Here is a 21,959-nt window from a genome sequence, read left to right on the forward strand (position 1 = left end):
GGCTTCTCATGATTGCCAAAGTCCACCAAGTAGCCAGTGTGCAGGTTGACAAGTAAAACCATACTTGTAAATCTTCGCTGATGTTTCACAAGTTTTAACAATGTGTAAACATTATTTCCAGGTATGTTACTTCTTGAAATTAAGAAAGGGTCTGAGCCGGGCAGTGGTGGCGCACGTCTTTAATCCCAGCACTTGGGAGGCAGAGGCAGGCGGATTTCTGAGTTCTAGGCCAGCCTGGTCTACAGAGTGAGTTCCAGGACAGCCAGGGCTACACAGAGAAACCCTGTCTAGAAAAACAAAAACAAAAAAACAAAAAACAAAAACAAAAACAAAAAGGTCTGACTAGTAGAAAAATGCTGAGTCCCTGGAAGCCTCAGTAATGAGCATTGGTCAGTCATTCCGATAACCATAGCCCACATGTCAAGGGCAGCCAGCCATTCAAAGTATGCTTTCAGATGGCAGCGATGACAACAGCCTATAGGGCGCGGGGGCGTGTGTTCTGTTGGCAGAAGTCTTCACAGCCAGATCAAGCCTCACTTCCTATAAGAAGCATTAACTTCAGCTTTGTCTCCCTTCAGATACTAGTGTTTAGGAGAAATCCCTTTGTCACAAGCATCCTCGGAACCTGAGCAGGTAGAGTTCAAGGTTGAATAGCACAGAGTGGCCTTATTACACCCCAACCCCTTGGAGCAAGGGGCGATAATAAGTACTCTTTGAAGCCATCTCCAGACACTTTAAAATCTCCATCTTGTAGGAGTCGGTCACATTAGATCTGCACTTTTATTTTAGTCGAGCACAGAACTTTCTGTGATGTCTCCCACAGTGGGGTTTTGGTACAAGCTTCTATGTAAATCCATTAAACTGCTTGGTTGTTTAGAGTTGGTACCTCAGTGGGAGCAGAGCCAGCAAAAGGCAAGTGAGGCATTTAGGGGACAAAGTTCAAAGGGCAGTTCCTATCAGGTTAAGCTAATGCTGACACTGCCTGCTCCTCAACAACAGAGCCACCCATATTCCTATCAATTAGTCCCTCTGTAAGTGTCACACACTTAGAGAAATAGGGATATAGCTAAGTGGCAGCATATTGATTTTTCCTGATGGTACAAAATTGTCTACATGTATGGGTTCCAAATTTGCTGAGTTCATGGGTGTCAATTAAATAGGTTCTACCATGTTGCTGTGTGTAGACAGTCTTTTGATCATTGGTGTGACCTTCCTCATCCTTCTATTCTTTTACTTAATTTATCTTACAAATGTAGCCGTACTTTTGGCTACTTTCCTGGATTACCTACCATCCTTCTTCACCCCGATCCCTTCCAACCCAGTAACACTCGGTCAGTGAGGGAAGGGGGTGCAGATCTCTCTAGACTACTTCCTGCTGATTACGAGCATCAAGTTCCTTGGGGCAAGTCCAATCTTTGTTGTCAGGATATTCAATCTCTTCTTCTCATCTCTTTGCTCACAGCAACAGGACCCAGCACCAGCAGCAGGGGGGCAGCAGCCTCCACAGCCTCTGGGTCTCTGGCATTTTTATACCCTCTTAAGAGTCCCCAGAATTCCAAATGTAAACTATTTTTAGCCGGCAGAATCACACCCCTGCCAGAGCATGAGACAAATCACAGTCAGCTGCTATGAAAGCAGCCCCATGTCCCACACCTGGGATCAAAACAAAATATATTCACATATCAGAACTGGGTTTTAGAAAACAAAACAACACAAAATTCTCACCACACACACAGTGCTACTTCATAGGATATCATTGTCTTGGGCAAGCATCCTACACCATCTGAATGGTGCCTGGTGGCTTCAGTGCATGGCTTTCACTGTAGCAACTGCATCATCTTGCATCCTCAGTTCACACTCAGTATCTCAGGTCTGTTAATGCTTCAAAGAAATCATTGTAAGCACTGAAACCACTTCAGTGCCCAGAGGGTAAATGTTGAACACAGTCACAAATACTGAATTTTTGCCTGCTGGACCATGCAGGTCTCTCCCTATGCAAAGAACAGGGGTGGCTGTCTCTCCCCATCTCCAGATCCTTATCCACTGAAAAGCTCAACCTGTTTTCTGTCAAGCAAAAATTACTTGGGATAGTTTAAATTTAATCTAATTGAAAGGAAGGAAAATATTCATGAGTCACTAATGACCATTCTCATTTGAACTTTGCATTATGTAAGTTTTCAAGCATGTACCAAAAGTAAGAATATAATAAAACAATAATATCAGTATGTGACCATTTTGATCATTGTTACCATTTTGTGTTTTACACTAAGTCCACTCACAAAACCATGGTGTTTTGGCATTGGCTCTGCTGAACATGGTGTTATGGTACTATGGTGGATCATACTGTGTAGCCTAACAAACAGTAGTAGACCAGCAGCTTAGAGTCCTATGAGGATTGATGCTGTAGCTCAAGTCCAAAGGCAGACAGATACCTGGAGGCACAACTGTCATTTCCTCGGGACACCCACCACAACCTTTTCCTTCTTAAGACCTTCAACCACTTGGACAAGGCCCACCCATATTATGGAGTTTTGTATGTTCTATTCAAAACCAACTAGCTGGGGATAGAAAGATGGTTCATCAGTTAAGAGCACTGGCTGCTCTTCCAGAGGACCAGGGTTCGATGCCCAACACCTACATGGAAGCTCTCAACTGTCTGTAATTCTGATCTCAGAAGCTCTGAGACCTTCTTCTGACCTCTTTCGGTATCAGGCTTGCACATGGTTCGTGGGCATACATTCAGGCAAAACACCACACATAAAAATAAATTTTAAAAAAATCAACAGATGCAAATGTCATTTCCACCTAAGAAATTATTTTGCAGAAACACCTAAAATGTTTCATCAAATAAATAGCTTCTGTGACTTAATCGAGTTTACAAAGAAAATCAACTATCATAGAAGACAGGTGGTGAGATTTGGTTCTGTGCATATGAAAGGAAAATTATCTGGGTTTGTTTTAAATTCTTATTTTATATTTAAAAAGGAAAATAAACTGTTGCATTCTCCCTTGCTCAAGTATGATAATCAGACAGAAAGAGACATTAGGAACCATAACATCTTCAAGATAAAATGTCCTCATTAAAATAGACAATGATAAGAGACACTGTTCCCTGGGCCTTAGGCAAAAAAGACTGGCTCAGAGTCCCAACATTAGAACTATGGTCACCTATTCTAATACGCCATCCATAGGAATGAGTGGAGTGGAAGGTCACAGAAAGTAGGCTTAATCAGTGTGGTATGCTGAGAAGAACTGATAAATGGGTTTGGTGACTGCAAGCCTGTCTTCCAGGGGCTAACAGGAACACTACAACTTTATGCAAAAGAGATATGAAGGCAGAAATTGGTTTGTGACTAGCTGACAGGACATTTGGTCTTGGTTGTGCCAGTGTTTGGTTATCTTGTAAGGCCCGACAGGCAGGGAGGAACTCCCTCCCTGCTCTTGGGAATTCACGACCACCCCAATAACTGCAAAGACACCGAACTTGATGTAACAGCAAAAGGTATATTTCAATCAACGTGTTGAGGTCGCACTTCCAGCCTGTCCTACGCAGAGGCAAGCAGTGAAGTACGACCCCCACTTAGGGAAAAGATAGAGTTTTTATAGTAAGAACCGAAACCCAGGGAAACGAGGGGGGAAATATCAAACACTATTTAATTTGTCTTGTGGTTCGTTTTGTTCCTGGTATCTAGGATGTATGGGCACACTGAGAACTCCCAACTCAAACTCTCCTGGTATCCAGGGTGCACAAGAACGCTAACTTGAACTCTCAGCTCAAACCCTATTCATTTTATCTTATGGTCACTTTTTAGTTCCTGGTACCCATAGCACTTGGTCACGCTATCTTGAACTCCAAGCTCTGAACTCTATTCAATCTATCATTTATTTTGTCTTGGGGATAGCTAGTTTCCTAGGACCCAGAATGCAGAACAAGCTGATCTGCACTCTTGACTCCATCTGTGGAAGGTTTAAAAAATTTTAACCCTTTCAATCTCAGCTCTGGTTCCACAGTATGGTTGTAGAAAGTTGTCACTGTCATCACCTAAGTGGGACAATCTGGTTCCCATGAGTGTTCCCGCTCTGGGGTACAACCTTGTCACCATAGATAATTGTGTTCATTGTAGACATGGAGGGTGATCTGTCCTGAGAGGTTACCTGCTCATGAGGATTCTTGCCAACCAATCAGCCCTGTTGTTCCTAGAAGCTAAGGTAACTAGAGAAAAGAGTGGCTAAGAAGAAGTTCAAGAGGTAAGTAAAGAACCTGAGAGGAACCCCCTTTCAACACATGGTTCTGAGTCTCTGAGTCTCTTGTAGCTGACTATGAGACCGATGTCAATCCTGATTGCTTGACATTTTTGAAAGGCTGGTTTTTAATGATTTAAATTTTGATGAAAACATTATCAGCTTGTATTTCTAAAACTCAATCTATGTTTTTTGGGGGATCAAGGGTAAGTGTCATTGGTTGAATGATGGAACTAGATGTCCTCATGATTATGTTAACATTGAACTATCTTTCCATCAAGGGCTGCCTCCCTTCTGAGGTAGGAAACTTCCTTAAGCAAGTGTTCATTGTATCCACCTTTCTCTAGTGTCCCTGTGCATTTTGTGTGAATAAATGATTAATAAATGGAATTAAGGAGACTCAAATTCTAAGACCACACTGGCTAACTTTGCGTCTTGTAGCAAATTACTGAATCCCTATAGTCAAAAAATGCATCACAAATATCATTGTGTCTAAAGCAGGCATGGCCGTGTATGCCTGTAAGATCTGTTAACACTAGGAGGAGAGCAGTCTGAACTATACAGGGAGACCTTATCTCAGAAAATAAAAAAAGTCATTGTTCTAATAAAATATAGCACTGGAAACACTTCATCTAGTCTAGCTATATTATTCTGCAGGTTTATGGGCAGGGGTGGGGTGGGGGAAGTTATTCTGGGATATTTGGAACACTGACCTATCACCCACATTTCAACACCACTACTAGCTTGCTTTGTCATCTTTCTAAACTACAAGTTGAAATGTTTCTTTGAACTACAAAACAATAAATGAAACCCCGCCCCGTCAGTGGCAGTACATTCATAGCCTGCTAACATTCTAGAACTGCAAAAGTCTGTAATTTGTTCCTATTAACCTGTTAAAAACGAAGACAGCTCCCTGCTTTTCTGGGTCAATATGAGGTTTGTGTGTGTGTGTGTGTGTGTGTGTGTGTGTGCGCGCACACACACACCTCCTTATTGATGGGTATATCTACTTTTTAGAAACAGCTTGCGGTCCTGCCATTGTAGTCGTGGTGCCTTCCTTTAAGCAAGGTAATTCAGCAAATGTTTTTAATCAAGTTGCCCTTCAAAAGGGGAAAGTCACTGAACAAAAGTAGTTAGTTCCAGTCTGCCACGTATGTGTTCCAATGCGGAACAAGAAAGTATATCACATCATTAGGAAAAACAAAAAACAAACAAACAAAAAAACCTGTTAATGTTCATTGCAGTATGCTGGAACGTTCTATGCATTACCTCAAGTAACAAAACAGCCTCAGGTTGTGGGTACTAGTGTTTTTCACAGTTGGGTCAGGCTCACAGAATTAAAGTAATTTGCCCTTGTAACACAGCACTAACACCCTCAGAAGTGAAATGGGCTGCACGACACCCAGCAGAGACATCGGACTCAACAATCTCGTGATTTTGTCCAAATGCCCCGCTAGTTTGGATTGGAACGGTGAGTTTGAGCACGGACGAGAGTCTGTAGAATAAAGGAATTGGGTCACGCAACCCCTGACCCGCAAGCTAAAAACACGGAGCCCACGGCTGAGCATTGTGCCGGAGGTGACGTCACACGCGGAAGTTGTGGAGGCGTAGGCGGCGCCTGCGCGTTGGGGCCGCGCTGGGGCGGGTGTCCAGCGCTGTAGGAGGATCGCGGTGGGAGGAAGGCTTACGGGCGAGCGGACTCGGCTTCGGGCCGAGAACTTTGAAGAAGTAAGTGTTCTAGGAACCTGGCGGCGCTAGAGGGAGTTGGCGACTTGGCTTCTGGGGCAGCTGCGGTGTGCTCAGCTAGGCTTGCTGCCTACTCCTGAGCCCGTGATAGAGTAGGGGACAGCGCCCCGGTCTTCTGTAGGTCTGGCGAGAGGTAGAACCTCTCCTACCTGCTGGAAAGGGTTTGGACAGAGGGAAAAACCCGAGTGGCGCAGCCGCCGAGTGCATCCCGGGTGCCAGCATCCCGCCTCTGAATGCAAACGGGACTCCAGGGTACTTTGCTTGCCCCCTCCCTGCCCTATGATGCTGGTGCAGAAGAAAATCCAGACGCGTTTTGTTTTAAAGTTAGTGGAATGTACAAATGGGTCCTAATCTCTCGACCGGATGGAGAGGATAAGGCGCTTATCTGCCTTCCTGCGGCTACCTTTACTTTTCTGGGAAGGACTGGAGTGTGATACCAGGGAAGTTATCGAATAATAAGCCGCCGTTGTCGCACCATGTTGGTAGTTGATGTTATAAATGCTCTCTTTTCAGCAGTGTAAGCTTTCTTTTTCTTAAAGATTCCTATGTTGGTAAACTATTTGAAAGATGAATGAGAGTTACAACGAATATAAAAGCTAATTTATAAATATCTAGTCAGGTTCCACCTGCTGTGTATAATCACAAGGAACGATTGTAGCAGCCTCCAACCCCCTCAAAAAACCCTTGAAATTTAAAGTGTTTCCGTTGTTAAAAGATCCATTAAATATTATGAAGAGTTTTGCATGCGCAAAAACAAGTACTGTGAACACCTTGTTTGGGCTATCAAATGAAGTCCAGTGCAAATGCACCATCGGGCTGTGTAATTGGATCTCAGCAAGAGTCACCACCTACGTGTAGCCCCAGTGAGGTGGCTGTGCGCAGGCTATCAAATAAAAGGCAGATCTTGAGAGGTCCCCAAAATGTGACATTAGATTGGTTAGAGTGGGGTTTGGAGACCATGAATTTATGCTGCATGGTTGTGTTTTCCCTAAGAAACTAGTAAGCATCTTTAGATTTTAAATCTAAGCTTTTCTTCAAATCAGTTGAACACTCCAAAAGCAAACAGCTTTTTGCAGTAAAATTTATGTTTGTTCATATTTAAATCTTCTTTGCACAGTTCCTGGACAGTACTGATACTCTACTCACCCCCATCTTATACTATGACTGTGCCACTGAGTTAGAATATATTTAAATATGATAAAAGTCATTTAAATTTTGAGGTCTTCTGGGTATTACTGTTTTCTTATAGTCTTGGCCACTTCAACCTTGCTCAGAGTCACGTCCACTAAACCACGTATCTAAGTGTCCATGTGTTGAGCTGCTATCCATAGTGGATTGATCCACGTGGTGACCTAGGTCTGTGCACTGACAGTATTGAGGTTTTCAGTCTTGCAGAACTCTGCTACCTACGGACTTTGCCATGGACATCATGTAAAGAAACTCCGGATGCAGTAACAGACAAAACATGAGTCAATTTGTGTTGTGGCATTCAAACCTTAACACACTGGGAGAGGTAAGTTGTTGACTGTGTTTTATATTAGGTGGTATATTAGAATAGTTCTGTTGAGTCAAAGACGTTTCAAGAGGAAAGAAAAAAATTAGGCCTAAATCTCTATTTTTAAAATCAGGATCTTCCAAGCCAAGGCTTGCTTTGTTTGTCTGCTGGTGTGACTGTTTTCCTGTTGAGGAGGCCAGGATTGAAAGAGAGAAACCAGGTGTACTACTGCAGAAAGCATACTTCTCTGCCTTTCCTTTTAGGAGATCTTCCCAGGCTTCTCAGTCTGGCAGTAATAGCTCGTGGTTACTATGTTAAAATAAAGGCTCAAATACTCATATAAGTCAGGTGCTGTCCAAGATTGTCTATGAAATAGTACATGTCTCAAGCCTGTTGAGTAACTCTATTTTATGCAAGAGAAACCATGTCTTTTTTCTTGCCTTATTTAGCCTTATTTATATAATTTCTCCCCTCCCCACTGTTTTTTATGATCTCAATCTTTTTATCTTTCTGTCCCAGGGGTCATGTAAAGTTTCCTTTCTCCCTCCTTCTTTCTTTTCTTCCTATTTCCATTTTCCTGATTCGTTACTCTACTTCTAACTCTGTGTTAATGTTTGGCATCTTTTAATCGCTAATCATTTAATTTGAAGGTATTTTCTTGTCTCCTTTGTAGATACGCTATTCTCTTTTTAAAATTTGCTTAATTCTGTTAATAGGTGGTACTTGTAATAATTCATCTTACACACATAATTGTGCTTACACACAAATGTATGCATATAATGACATCACAATATTGTTTGAAATAAAAAATGACAACTAGAAGTAAGCATGCTGCAATGGAGATTTAGTTAAAGTACCTTCGTGCATGTAACACTGCAGCTAACATTGCATGGAACACTCTACAGATAATATTGCATGGAACACTCTGCAGCTAATGTTGCATGAAACACTCTGCAGCTAATGTTGCATAGAACACTCTGCAGCTAATGTTGCATGAAATGCTCTGTAGATAATGTTGCATGGGACGCTCTGCAGCTAATGTTGCACGGAACACTCTAAAGCTAATGTTGCATGGAACACTGCAGCTAATGTTGCATGGAGCACTCTGCAGCTAATGTTGCATGGAGCACTCTGCAGCTAATGTTGCATGAAACACTGCAGCTAATGCTGCATGAAACAGTGCAGCTAATGTTGCATGGAACACTATAGCTAATGTTGCATGGAGCACTGCAGCTAATGCTGCATGAAACACTGCAGCTAATGCTGCATGGAGCACTGTGCAGCTAATGTAAATAATGAAGTGGAGCCACAGAGGCATATGTATAGGAATCTGCCTAGATCCATTACTAATTGAGAAAAGCACTAGAGAACTATGTGTGCAGCATGTTTTCATTTGTGGCTTTAAAAGCACCATATATCTGTACATACACATATACATACATACATACATGTGCGTATGCAGACATGTGTACATACCTATGTACATACATAGATAGGTTTCTTCAAGCCTGCACAAACAGTAGATGATAAAGGAGGAAGAATTCGCTGTTTCTTTATACGTTGTCAGCTTTGCTCCTTTTGCTGTCGGTGTGTTTTATACGTTGCCAGCTTTGCTCCTTTTGCTGTCGGTGTGTTTTATACGTTGCCAGCTTTGCTCCTTTTGCTGTCGGTGTGTTTTATACGTTGCCAGCTTTGCTCCTTTTGCTGTCGGTGTGTTTTTCCACAAAACTATGAAGCAAACAACAAAGCTGTGACCAGTTTACTAAACACAGAACCCATCACTGCCCGTTAGGACTGTCTTCACTACAGCACTGTTAGGACTAAGGCCATACAGTGCTCTGTTCCTTTTTCAGAGCTGAAGGGATGGCTAGGTGACATTATGTAGGGTTTTAGACTTTCACATTAGATTGGTGCTATTAATATGAACTCCTGCTGCTGAATTCAGTACTTATGCACAGCCCGTGGTATGGCTCTGATTTAACCAAGTGCAATGGTTGCCCTTGCCTCTGCTTGCAAGGTAGGTTTCTCTTTGCTATGGTTCATCTGAGTGGCTTGGTGTTACTGAATGGGACGAGGTCTGTTTCAGTTAAGTATTTTGCATTCTTGTGGTACTAAAGAGCAAACCCATCGATCTGCACTGTTCTAGGCTAGTACTCAACCCTGCCCTGGACTCTGTACTGTTTAGGCAAATCTTAAGATTAGTGTTTCATTTTGTTTTTTCTTAAAATGTTAAAATTTATTGTGTGTGTGTGTGTGTGTGTGTGTGTGTGTGTGTGTGTGTTTTATCTGCATGTGTATCTATGTACCACATATGTGTGCCTGGTGTCCAGGGGATCCAGAAGAAGAGTGTCAGATTCCATGGATGATAGTGTTACAGACATTGTGAGCCCAATGTGGGCACTAGGAATTGAACCTGGGTCCTCTAGAACAGCAGCCAGTGCCCTAACAGCTAAGCCACTTCTACAACTGCTCTGCTTTCTCTGTGATGTAGAACAATTTCAGAGAATGACTTGTTCTCTCTCAGTAAAATCAGTAAGCCAGAAAGAACATTCAGAGAGCCTTGTCAGGTAGTTTTATTATGTACTACTTTGAATTGGCTAATTACCTTGGAGTCAGCAAAAATTTCTGGTGACTTTTATTTCTCTAGTTTCTTTATCTTTTCAAACTTTTATTGTGGGACATTTAGAATAGCAGCATTAGGTGCCTTACAGTATGAGTGGGGGAATTTTTCAAGAATCTAAAAAGACAGTATTAATGAAACTTGTTTTGAGAATAGGCTATACACACTACATACATATGTTACACTACTGTTTGTATAACTTGTTTAAAATCTAATGTATATCAGTCATTAAATCTAGGATCTGGGTCATGATTAATGAAAAAAGATACATTTTTAATTGTTTAGATATTTACATTTTTTCATGTGTATGGGTGTTTTTATTCTGCATGTATGTCTGTACCATGTGCACAAATTAACCTCAGAGGCCAGAAGAGGTAGGGCAGATCCACTGGGACTGAGTTACAGATGGTTGTGAGCCACCATGTGGGTTCTGGGAATCAAACCCCCATCCTCTGAAAGAGTAGTCTGTGCTCCTAAGGCCTGATCCATCTTTCCAGCCCTGGACCTGTGTCTTACGCTGTCATTAGCATATTATTTTGTATATTGTATACAGTTGTCTCTTTTTAAGTGATGCTTTTTTCCCTTAGGGTCTTTGGGATTGATCTCTATTGTCTTGACCTTACTTTGTTTTCCTGTTGGTGAAACTTAAAAGGAACTTAAGGGAGAAAGGGTTTATTTTAACTCACAGATCCTGGTTACGGTCTGTTATGGAGGGAAGTCAAGGCATCAGGAGCTTGAAGCAGCTGGTCATGTTGTATCGACAGCTGAAGAAGAGAGCAATGGGTCCATGCATTACAGTGCTCAGCTTGCCGTCTCCACTCTAGACATTCCCCAGCTTAGGGAATGGTGCCTCCTGTAGTGGCTGGATCTTCCCACCTCAGTTACATATGATCTAAGTAATTTCTCACAGACATGCCAAGAGGCCCACCCATCTCCTACATGTTTTTAACTTGTGCCAGGTAACAACACTAGCCCTCATAGTCACAAAGGGATCACAGGCAGGATATCTGGATTGGCAGTCTTGTTTTGCTAAAGAGGGAAAAAATACTTCTACTGAATTTAGATTGCTTCCTTGATACTAAATACTGAAGATGATAAGAAAGAAGGAGATGAGCATGAACAGTTCCCAAAGAAAATACAACATTGAAAAAGATACGTTAGTTTGCCTGTCTGTCTGTCTCTTTGTTTCTGTATATCTTTCTCTGTCCTAGAAAGCCAGAATTCAAGGCACGAAGTTATTAAAAGTCAGCCATTTTAAGGCCCACGCTAATTCATGATTTTTGAGAGTAGCCTAAAGAATTTTAGAAGTTATAGGATTATCCCAAAGGTTCAAATGACAAGAATGTAGCAAATCCCAAGATAGAAACTTGAAGCTTTAACAATCACTGGGCTGGGTAGGGGATGGCTCAGTGAGCAGACAGTTGTGGTTGAGGGTTTTTAAGATTCTGTTTGTAATGTTGAAAAAGGGAAAGGAAAAAAAAGCTCAATTTATTGTTTTCCCATTTCAAATAAAGTAGGCCCTTATGCCTTTCCTAACATTTAAGTTGTGTATGACCATGGTTCAGTAGACCTTGTTAACATGTAAAAGCATGAATATACAAAACTGTTTTAATTATACACATACTTTAAAGTATACAAGAACTTCTTCATTTTGTTTTTTATTGTTTTGTTTATATAAAGGTATACCCTGATAAGGTAGCTTAGCAGAGTTAGGGCTGTTTTTCTTTTCTGATTTTTTTTTTCCCATAAAACTTAAGATTGTGGAAGACCTGAGGAAACTTATGCAGTACATTTGTTCTCTCTCCACTTTGGGTCCAGATTGATTCTGAATGAAGAAGGACCGGTCAGTGGTAGGATAGACTGTGCTTGAGAAGATGAGCTCCTGGTTCTTAGGATGGCGGAAGTGAGCCTGGAGGTCAGGAGGTCAGGGTGTGGCAGAGGGGCTAGCATTGAATGATTTATAGAAGTTTTTACTATGGCATAGTAAACTGACTTAGATGTATCCCTATGCCTAAGTTTAGTTAGTAATACGTGTGTGTGTGTGTCTGTGTGTGTGTGTGTGTGTGTGTGTGTGTGTGTACACCAGAGGTAGAGATTGATGTCAGGATGTGTTCCTCAATCACTTCTCACCTTATTTTTTCAGACAGGAACCTGGAGCTCTCAGTTTGGACTAGGCTGACTGGCCAGTAAGACCCCAAGATCCTCCTGTTTGCACTCTTGGTACTAACTAGGGTTACAGATTCGATGTCACATGATGTCTCATGATGTCACATGAGTCCTGACCTTGATGTGCATCCAATTGAACAATCTCAACAGATTTGTTTGTTTTTAAAGATTTATGTGCATATATGGGTATATCTGCACACCAGAAGACAGCATCAAACAGCTGTGAGCTGCCATCTGGGTGTTGGGAATTGAACTCAGGACCTTTGGAAGAGCAGTGAGTGTTCTTAACCATTGGACCATCTCTCCAGCCCCCAACTCAGCAGTTTTTTAAAGCTTGAAGTTTTCTTGGAAACAAGCAGACAAAGTGAAAAAATAAAATAAAAAGGCAGTTGCAATGTAAGTAAATCATTGAACTTAAAAATCTTTTTCAGAGAATGGAGAGGTGGCTTAGTGGCTAAGCAGTACTTGCTGCTCACCTATAGGGACCAGAGTCTGGAGCCCAGCACCTATGTAACAAGCCCTCCATCTGGCAGACAGCTATTAGTGTGGCTCCAGGTCCAAGAGATCTGATACCCTGTACACATAGAGGTGCACATCTGCTTACACACGTGTGAATGCCCACGCACGTGTGAATGCCCACGCATGTGCACAGTCCCACATACAAATATATTCATGAATTAAATTAACTCTCATAAAAAGCCCACTCCAGGAAGATCTAAGAAGGAACAGAACAGATGCCCTTTTGTTCCCTGTAGGATATAGGCCATTTATAGTTATCAGCTTAACTGCTGGAATTTCAGATGGCTATAACTTCCCTTCAGTTCCATTGTACAAGCTTAAGATATTTGTGATATATGTTTTCTATTTGGGACTGGAAAATTATTCTGAATTTTTTCTTTTGAAGGCTTTGGGTTTTTTCTTCTTCATTTGCATGTGTGTACATGCGTATACATATGTACGTACATATACACATACATACATATATACACACATACGTTTAAAAAAAAAAAACTTTTCCCCCAGCTAGGTGTGGTGGTGCATGCCTGTTATTCTAGCCATTAGTAGATTAAGACAGGAGGGCCAGAGTTTGAGGCCAGCCTGGACGTATCAGGAAACATGCACAAAAAGGCTTCAAGCTCCAGTCCTTCGTGCTCTACAAATTCACTTTGATTTTGTGCCTTCTTTTCTAAAGAAAGTTTTTACTTTGCTCTTGGAGACTAAAGCTTTAGAAACATCGCATACCGTGGCTGTCAGTCAGAGAGTCAGGAAAGTATCATTAAGTCATTGTATCTGAGTTCAGCCTCTGAGTAGTTCTGTGGAACTTCCAATTCTGCTGCAGTTTGTAACAGATAATAATAACCAGCATGATTAAGCCACTGTGCTAGATATTTCTAAGGCCATTTCTTAAATGTTCTCATCTTACTCTTCTAGTGTAGGATCTCATGGTCCGACTAATTGTTTCTCCTCTACAAACTTTGAGACTTGCTAGTAGATTTTTTTTGTTCTGTTTTTAAGCATCAAGTACCAAGATTTTGAAGACCATGGCCCATCTTTATGCATTCAGGAGTTGAGTGTGGATGGCTCCCAGCTGTAAAGCCTCTTCAGAGGTTTCGTGTGCTGTGCCCACTGAAGCTCTGTATTAAACCCCCTCACACAAGGAAATGCTCTAAGGGACTGAGGTCCATTAGTACAGGGGTTTTGTTGTTATTTTTTTGTTTTGTTTTGTTTTTCTGTTTTCCGAGACAGGGTATCTCTGTATAGCCCTGGCTGTCCTGGAACTCAGAAATCCACCTGCCTCTGCCTCCCAAGTGCTGGGATTAAAGGCATGCGCCACCACTGCCTGGCTTCATTAGTAAGGAGCCTCAAGAGTTAATGTAAGAACGTAGGGGTATTCCCAGTGTGTCTACATAGTAAAACTAAACAGAGTTTCCGTTTTATATGTAGCAATGTGTGCAGTTGGTAATTAAGTCAAATTTTTCTTTTTCCTGTGTGTTGCCATCACAGTTTTCAAAGTATAATTTTAGCTCTAGTGCCTTTCTGCACATTTTAATTTCCTGGAGATTTGTCATTTTATTTCCCTTCATACCTGTGAGTAAGGAATTAATACTAATATCAGTGAATTTGGTTTAATTAAAATATTTTGTGTTTCATAAAAAGAGAAAGCCGGGTAGCCTGTGGTATTGTTTATCCTGATACTTAGAACATTTAACAGTTGTTCAACTTATTAGAAAAATTATGCTAAATGTTTTACTTTAAGAATTTTATTTATTTTATTTTGATGTGTTTGAGTGTGTCTGTGTATATGGGTGTATGTATCAGAGAGTGAGTGTAAGTGAGCCTGTGTGTGAGTGAGTATGCCTGAGTATGTACTGTGTGTGAGCACGTTAGCACTGAGTGTGTGAGTGAATGAGTGTGAGTGTGTATATGTGAGCATGTCTGAGCATGTGTATGTGTTTATGAGCGTGTGTGGTGAGTGAATGTGAGTGAGTGTGTGTGAGTGTGTGTGTGAGTATATGTGTGTGAGTGGGTGTGTGTGAGTGGGTGTGTGTGGGAGGGGGGTGTTACTACTCATTTACCATCCATCTTTTTTGTTTGTTTGACATAGAGTCTCTCATTGGTCTGGAACTGGCCAGTGGCTAAGTAGACCAGGCTAGCCAGTGAGCCTCAGGGGTCTGCCTGTTTCTGCCTCCCCAGCTCTGAGATTATAAACCCACACCAAGATGTCTGTCTCTTTTCCCCAAATGTGGGTTCTAATGATAAACTCAGAGTCTCATTCTTGCAAAACACTTTACTGACTAAGCTAACTCCTTAGCTCCCTGTGTTTTGTTTTTGTTTTTAATCTTTCTGGACTCAGGAGTTTGGTGTTCTCTAAAAGGACAAAATGCTAGTTTCCCCGCTTCTCTGAGTAACTGAATTCATCTTTAGGTTAATGATTTAAGGTGGATGTCACTGTAGTTAGCTTTTTTTAGTTGTTTCCCATGAAACAGACATTTGCTTCTTTGAGGATGTCATTGGTTACCAGTAAGTGACTGCTATAGTAACTCCTGCAGTGTTTCTTCCAGAGGGTATACATTCTCATTCATGGTGAGGAATGTCTATTTATTTTAGTGTGTCTATCTGTGTGGTATACGTGTGCTAGTGCACTCATCTCTCTCTCTCTGTGTGTGTGTGTGTGTGTGTGTGTGTGTGAGAGAGAGAGAGAGAGAGAGAGAGAGAGAGAGAGAGAGAGAGACCCAGCTTTATGTGGGTGTTGAGAATCTGAACTTGGGTTCTCATGCTTACATATCAATCATTGTACTGAACCATCTCTGCATCCTTTTTTTTTTTGTTTTTTTTTGTTTTTTTTGTTTTTTTTTTTTAGTGCACTGAAATACTTTACTTGGTGCCTTGAAATAGTTTAAATTTAATAGAAGGCTATGCAAAATGTTGATTTTTCTCATTATATAATTACATAAATGCATATAATCCCAGTGATGTAAATATTTGTCAAGAAATGTAAAATGTGGACACAGGCTACTTGTTTCCTAGTTATGACCAAGCTTCTGGCATTGGTGGAGATGGAACAAATTGCATAGACTTTGAGAATTGAGCCTGTCAGAACCAAGACAGTTGGCATGTGATGTAGAAGCTTGTTACTGCCTGTGATTGACTTTTTCTTGTTCCTTGATCCCTCCCCTGAACTGGAAGCTCCTCACATTGATCTTTATGACCTTGCATGTAGAAATACTAGCTAGCTGTGTAAAATCCCAAGAGACACTAATTGGATATTTTGGCTATTCTTGGTCTGCATGCCCTGCCCTTATGAATGTAGTATCTGCCACCAGCCTTTCTTTTCTACCTTCTGAATACCTTTAAACTCCCTCTTTCAAGTCCACCCTGCTCCTTATTCTGTTGTCGCATTTCCTGGACCTCTGTAAAAGGCCCTTGGTTGGTTCTCTGTATTTTCTCTTCCTCCCCTTCTCCCATCTCACTGCATTCAGAGGAATCTTCTCTTGGGTCCTCTGATTTAAGTCCTTGATATTTTATTGCCTCAGTCCATTAGGCAACAGTGGCTGTGTTCCCCTGGACCGTTGTTTTCCCTTGTGTCTCTGATGGTTTCAATGAGAAATGACCCTCATAGTCTCAGGCATTTGAACGCTTGGTCCCCTGTGGGTAGACTGTGTAGCATGTGCAGCCTTGCTGGAGGAAGTCTGTCCCTGGGGGAAGCAGTTGAGAGCTTAAGGCTCCGTCCTACTTCCAGTTTGCTCTTTGTTGGACTAGTAGTTGAGAGTTGAGGTTTCCTGCCCCTGCTGCCATGCCCTGCCCTTCCACAATGGACTCTTACCCATTTGGAAATGTAAGGCCAAATAAACTCTTTGTTTTATAAGTTGCTTTTAGTCATGGTGTATCATAGCAACAGAAAAGTACCTAATATAGCATCGTAACCCTGTTTATTGAACTCATTCGACCAATCTTTCTCCAAATATTTTTTTTTCCTTTTGTTTTTGTTTTTCAAGATAGGGCTTCTCTGTGTAGTCTTGGCTGTCCTGCAACTCACTCTGTAGACCAGGCTGGCCTCGAACTCAGAAATCCGCCTGCCTCTGCCACCCGAGTACTGGGATCAAAGGTGTGTGATACTGCCACCCCTGGCAAATATTATTTCTTAAAAGAAGCCTTCTCTCACACTTCAGACAAGAAGTCTCCCAGTCATTGTTTACCCAGTTTTTCCATAGAGCACATCACTTGCTTACTTACTCGTGTGTTAATTGTACCTACCCCAGCAGACTGGGCGGGATAGGGCCAAACATTGGCCTGTGTTTTATCTGCTACTATATGCCCAGTCTGGGGATGCCTAGAAGGTATTTGAGATTAGGTAAGCTTTCATTAACCAATTCTTCCCACAGCTACTACCTGTCATCCAGTTACTAGTGTACTTAAGTGTGCTGTATTCTCATTTCACTTCCTTTGCTCAGAACCCTGAGTAGTAAGATCTCATTCTGTATATAAACCTAAAACCTTTTAATAGTTTCTCAGGGCCTTACCTGATTGGTCACTACTGTCCCTTAGTTTTCTGTAGTTCATTAAGTATGAGATGGCTAGTGTTGATAGTCAACTTGATAGCATCTAGAACCTTCTAGGAAACACCTGTCAGGGATCATCTTATTTGAGGTAGGGGACCCCTCTGTGGGCATCTCCATTCCATAGGCTTGCATCCTGGACTTCATGAAAGACGGAAGCAGGCAGAGAACCAGCATTCACCATCCTGTTCTACCTGGCTGTGGACGCAGTGTGACCAGCTGCTTCAAGCTCCTGATACTGAGACTACCCTGGCACAGTGGGCTGCACTCTGGAGCGTGAGCCAAGATAAACTCCTTCCTCCGTGGCTTTTATTTATCACAGCAGTAGGAATAGTAACTAAGACAATTGATACCAGGAAGTGAGGCCCTTGATAGATAAACTTGACCATACTGCTCATGGGGCTTGGAAACTAGTGTGCAGGAAGAGTCGGGGCAGAGTTCAGAAGGTTAGGCAAGAAAAACCCTCGAGTATTTTAGGTAGAAGGTAATGGATCATTATTCTGGGAACTTGGGAGAAGAACGAGAGAAAAGTAGATGGTGAAGTCATAAGGTTTCAGAGAAGAACGAGGACTGAGTTATGGCCTGGGCAGGGGCAATTCATGTGACCTTTCAGCCAAGAATCTGGCTTCATTGTGCCCATGCACTGACAACTCAGTCAAGTAGAATTTAAAGGGAGTAGACTAATTTGTTTGGCAGAGAAAAATCTCAAGACAGGATAGCAATCAGGCTGGTGCTAGGAAAACAGTTATAATTGTTAAAGAGGCCGGGCAGTGGTGGCACATGCCTTTAATCCCAGGACTTGGGAGGCAGAGGCAGGCGGATTTCTGAGTTCAAGGTCAGCCTGGTCTACAGAGTGAGCTCCAGAACAGCCAGGGCTACACAGAGAAACCCTGTCTTGAAAAAACAAACAAAAAAAAAAATTGTTAAAGAATCACTATTGAAGAGAAACCTGTGTTGCACCGGACAATAGGAAAGGCCCTGAAGGCAAACCCACCAGACTCTCCATTTTATCAGGATACAAACTCAGTCAAAGGAAGAAAGCCTGAGATGAATGGGTTCTTGATTCCTTGGAAGCAGTTGCCTAGAAGAGTTCCTTGAGGTCAGCACAGAGAAGCTGGCATAGCTGTGGTCCAGGGTCTGTCTTGAGTTAGCAGAACTTAGCATTGTTGTCTACCAGGCACTGGTTTTGAAATCAATGAAAGATTGAAGAAGTGGTGGGTTTTTGCTCCACAGTGTAAGAGAGCAGTGGAGGCCAGGCAGTATGGCAAGGTCAGAGTCCCCACAAAGGGCCCGAGAGGCTATTGCATGAAGCTGTGAACGTCAGGTCCTAACCTATAATGTTGCTGTCAGAACTGTGGGACATCCGACAGGGAAAGCTGCATCCATGGAGTGAAGCTGACTTAAGGGAGAGGTTGGGGTGCCTAAGCAGCATGCCTGGAAGGATGGGGCTGCCCTATCCCTCAGAACCCAGAAGATCCATCACCCCAGTGCCAGACAGATGTGGTGCTGCAAGCTTGGTGCTTTCTCTGTTGGCTTTTAGTCTTGCTTTTGGTGTGATTATTCCTTGCTCTGCCTCCATTCCTCTCGTTTGGAATAGGAATGTTGCTCGTGCTAGAACATCTGATTTTGGAACTATGTAACTTGTTTTTTTATTTTCTAGGCACTCACAGTTAAGAGATTACCTCAAATCTGAAATAAGGCTTTGGAGTTTTGAACAGTGTTGGAATTGTTGAAGAATATGGTGACATTTGAAGTTGTCCTGGACATATGTTTGCATTATAAGGTGGCAATGAAGGCTGCCAGGAAAACTCAGAAAGCATTGCATTACCTTTTGACCTGAATTCAATCCTCAGAGCCAAAGTGTGGAAGGAGAGAGCTGATTCCTACAACTTACCTTCTGACTTCTCTAGAACGCACATGTATTGGGGAACATGCATGAGTATGTGTACACACACATACACACACACACACACACACACACACAGAGAGAGAGAGAGAGAGAGAGAGAGAGAGAGAGAGAGAGAGAGAGACAGAGAGAGAGACAGAGAGAGAGACAGAGAGAGAGACAGAGAGAGAGACAGAGAGACAGAGAGAGAAGTAGTTGTAATAAAAAAAAAATTTAACAGGTGGTCATGAAATTCTGGAAAGAAGGGTAAAAAGGTCCATGGCTTCAAATAGTTGTATTTGGGTGTCAAGTTGTAAAGAATGAAATTGTGGAATTGTGGTTAGTGTTGATTGTTAACTTTATAGCATCTAGAATCTCCTAAGAAACAAGCCTCTGGGCACACCTTCAGGGGTCACCTTGATAGGCTTATTTGAGATAGGAGGACCCCACAATGGGTGGCTTCATTCCATAGGCTTGCATCCTGGACTTCATGAAAGGAAGAAGGCAAAGAGCCAGCATTCACCGTCCTGTTCTTTCTGGCTGTGGACACAGTGTGACCAGCTGCTTCAAGCTCCCGATGCCTTGACTGCCTTGGCACAATGGGCTGCACTCTGGAACTGAGCCAAGATAAACCCCTTCCTTAGTCACCTTTATCAGGGTGTTTATCACAGCAACAGGACAAGCAAGTAGGACACTGGCCCAGGCACACTCTTCTCTAGAAATGCCAGAGATGTTTTCTGAAGCTTTAGGGCCTCTGTGCTTGAGATTCCTTATGTGTAAACTGCTCTACTCTCAGAAAACTGCACTAACCATTCATCTTCTAGTACTTGGGTCTGTGAGTGGGGCTCTCCAACCATCTTTCTTTAGCTGCATGGCGTCTCCATCCCCTATCTCTGCTCTGCTCCTCATGCATTCACCTCAGTGACACCAGAGACACTCAGAACATGTTTACTAAGTGTGTGTATTTAGCCTGTACTAAGAGGTATGTATAGATCTGTGACCCAAACTGAGGCTCGTGTATTTAAAAGTTACTTTAAAGAATTAGTTTAATTCATATTCTGCTTTGTTTTGAACCACTTGAAATAGCTATAGTACTATATACACCAGACTATGCTGTAGTACTGCATACACCTCGCTGTGCTGTAGTACTGTGTACACCCCGCTGTGCTGTAGTACTGCGTACACCCTGCTGTGCTGTAGTACTGCATACACCTCACTGTGCTGTAGTACTGCATACACCTCACTGTGCTGTAGTACTGCGTACACCGCACTGTGCTGTAGTAGCATTAGTGTTGGGAAGACATTTGCAGAGAACAAAACAAAGAGTGTAGTAGTGATTTTAAACTGGGTAGTGTTTACAGGCAAAGGTCCTGCACAGCGGCAGTGGGCACGTTGCACATTGGAGTCATTGGAAGTTGCTCAGATGTGACTGCACTGGAATTGAATCTTGTTCTGTGGGACATGACACAGATATTTGAGTCTGGAACCCTGAAAGCATGTTTGCCTAGAAGAAAGCTTGAAATTGCTGTTCTAGAAAACCCTGTGTTAAGTCCCTGTGGGCCTGTTCACTGTCACAGCCTGCTCAGTCAGAGCTGACAGTCCCCAGAACCGGCTGCTGCTAGTGTCATGTCTAAACGTTCCCAGAGCTGATGCAAACTTGGTGACTGGATATTTTTGAAAGTCATTTGTCAAAGGTATTAGTCAGCACGTGGATCACTCTAGTCCTCCTCTTCCCGCCATGAGAAAGGCGAGAGCCCAGAGCTGTGCTGCCTGCTTGCCTTTCGAGGAGGGTCGCTGGCAGCTCATGTGCAGGTTCTTACATGTTAAGAAGCAAACTGGGAAGGAGGATGAGAAAGAGGTAAATTGGGTTTCTAGAACTCTTTTACTAATTCAAATTCAGAGCAGTCTTGTGAGTGTAGATTTCCACAGGACCTCACATGTGCAGCACATGTCTGTCTGTTCATGGTAAGTGCACTTTTTCAATGCTCCTTTGTCCTTTTTGCCGTTTTAAGCTGAGAGTGATAAGGGTGGGAGCCAGAGATAGTGAGGGACAAAGAGACTGCAGACCATATTCCCTAGACAGCGCTGGTGTTTCTAGGAAAAGATGATACTATTTAGCCGAGTGGTATTGATAATGCACTGTGTTTGATGTTTTCTTTTTTACCTTGCTCTTTCCTGTCTTTGACATGGAGATAATAGAACCTTTTGAAGCCAGGTTTTCCATATTGCACCGTTTTTCAGAATTGAAAGAGGAAAACCGAGAACAGGCTTTTAGAGTAACTAGAAAAGAAATATGGAACTGTCCATAGTCCAAGGTTATACCCCATTTCAGGGAACAGATAAGACATGAACATCACAAAATTATTAAATCACTGAAGTGAACAGCACACATAAGGAAACTTGGCCAAAAGCAAAACCAATATGGTATGTTGCCAGTAGTCTGTGGGAAACGCCTTTAAAAGGTGTTAGTGGAGACTACCTAACTATTTGACAACTTTCTATTCAGTTTTTCAAGAAATGAAATCTTTTCATTTTGGCATTTGATGACTAATAAGAAAACCTGAGGACAGGCAAATGTATCAGTATAAAAATGACACAGAATATCATATATTCTAGCATAAATAATGTAGAAGCAGATCTTATTTCCAGTAAAAGTTTTGAACTAGCAGAAAGAAAATACCCTGCAGTGGATTTGCTGACATAAGTTTTGACATATAGTAAGGACAAGAATGTGCCAGAGCTTTTAAC

At 42.2% G+C, this 21,959-nt stretch overlaps 1 protein-coding gene across 2 annotated transcripts in view; it reads left to right on the forward strand.

Annotated features, from left to right (window-relative positions):
• Positions 1–5,849: 5,849 nt before the first annotated feature.
• Positions 5,850–21,959, forward strand: part of Map3k13 (mitogen-activated protein kinase kinase kinase 13) — a 144,918-nt gene continuing 128,808 nt past the window's right edge. For both annotated transcript variants that reach the window (XR_013113474.1, XM_076942716.1), the window contains exons 1-2: positions 5,850–5,970; positions 7,376–7,501. The gene's annotated coding sequence lies outside the window, so the exon portion shown is untranslated. The remainder of the gene's footprint in view (positions 5,971–7,375; positions 7,502–21,959) is intronic.

Source organism: Arvicanthis niloticus, chromosome 12 (genome assembly GCF_011762505.2).
Source record: "Arvicanthis niloticus isolate mArvNil1 chromosome 12, mArvNil1.pat.X, whole genome shotgun sequence".
Taxonomy (NCBI): domain Eukaryota; kingdom Metazoa; phylum Chordata; class Mammalia; order Rodentia; family Muridae; genus Arvicanthis; species Arvicanthis niloticus.